Genomic DNA, 1,775 nt, shown 5'->3' with positions numbered 1-1,775 from the left:
GGGTGGGAAAGGACCTGGAGGGAAACGTAGCCGCAGTTAGGGTGGGTGGTGTGTTTATCATTGTTTAATTGTTGAATTGTTTTTTGTTGTTGTTGGAAAATTGTTATCGTTTTGTTCAATGTTCATTGGGATTTGAGGGAAGGGTGGTTTGGGGGGTGGGGGGTGGGAGGAGGGAGGGTGTTGTTAAATAATTTATTAAAAAATTAGTTGTCTTTGTTAATAAAAAAAAATCTTTAATTCAACAAATTTTGTGCCTTCTCTCTTAGTTACATTAGTTAACAAATTTACAGTTGCTCATCCTTATTTGTTTATTCTCTTACTGTAGCAGTACTTTCCTTAAACTTACTTAAAGTAAGCATTAATGCTGATGATAGTCCAGTGCAGGCAAGACAACAATGAAACTCCACGCAAATGAAACTTTTGATTAACCATAACTGTAAATGAACATTTGAAAATCTACAATGATAGTTCATACAAAGCATTCATTAATTAGCTGCTGACACAACAGCTTAGCGACTGTGTAACTGCCCCTGGCTGCTGGTCTTCGGGAGTGGGGTAGTGGTACCGGTGCTAGATCGCCAGGCTGTTTCCCCCCCCCCCCCCCCCCCCCCCGCCACAAAAACAATATTGTCCTCCTCCTACTCTTTCTCCACATTTGGCAGCTGTTCCTCTTCTTCCTCCTGCGAGGTAGTTGACGTTGCAGGAGGAGTGGATGATTCTAACGCCACTTGACCTTAAAAAGACGAATGACATTTCTAAACATTTCTACACAACTTATTAGGCCATTAACAGTGCTCATTATTATTAAACATATATATCAATACATATCAATTTTTCAATAACCCATTACATAAGAATACTTTTCAATACCCCATATGCACAAGGGTTTAATAGGGCTGACATGATCTCATTCGTAAATCAAGATTACCTCAAAAGTATATATCAAATTGCATTACAATTGCAGGACATTACATGCATAACTAAGATATTTTAAAGATGTATTAATAATGTTTGACACATTGCACAGTTCCCATTACTCATGAGATGCAAGAGTGGGTTCAGCCACACCACGGGTCGTGACCAAACGTCTGTCAGGCCCCATTAAGGCGACCACAAGCTCCTCATATTTGGACAGAATTTGAACCTGAGCAGAACCGCCGCCCGTCCTCCACTGCTTGGCTCTATTGATAGATATCTTCTTCTGTAAATGATAAGATAACATTGCATGGCATAAGCTAATTGACTTGGTAATAAACATTTAAGTTTGACAGATTTAAATGTTCGATTAGAACTTTGCATTGCATTGCATATGAACAATATGAACAATATTCCATAATATAAAATTCAACTTAGTGTTAGGATGCATAAATTAATTCATAATTTAATTAATAAATATTATAACAAAATGATATTCAAGATTCCAATTAAAATTTCCACACATCATTTAAGTATTGCAGATGTATAATTTTAAATATAAAATGCAACTTACCCTGGCTGCTGCCAACAGGCTGTTCCACCTTTTCCTGCACTAGTCAGGTGTACGCACTTCGTTCGATGCCAAGGTTATCACGTCGGCAATCTCGGCCCAGATTCTCCGATATGCATGGGGTGGAGGTTTCCCATGCTCACCCCATGTTAAGTCATCCCACCTGCTGCTCACTATGTTCACCAATGCCTCAGCCTCCTCGCTAGGGTTTAGCCGTTTTCTGGTCAGTATCTCCCTCCATATTCATATATTTTCAATATATTAGATAATATATTATATATTAGCTAAT

Source organism: Pristiophorus japonicus, chromosome 1, assembly GCF_044704955.1.
Source record: "Pristiophorus japonicus isolate sPriJap1 chromosome 1, sPriJap1.hap1, whole genome shotgun sequence".
Lineage (NCBI taxonomy): Eukaryota > Metazoa > Chordata > Chondrichthyes > Pristiophoridae > Pristiophorus > Pristiophorus japonicus.
Note: the sequence above shows the minus strand (reverse complement) of the source record.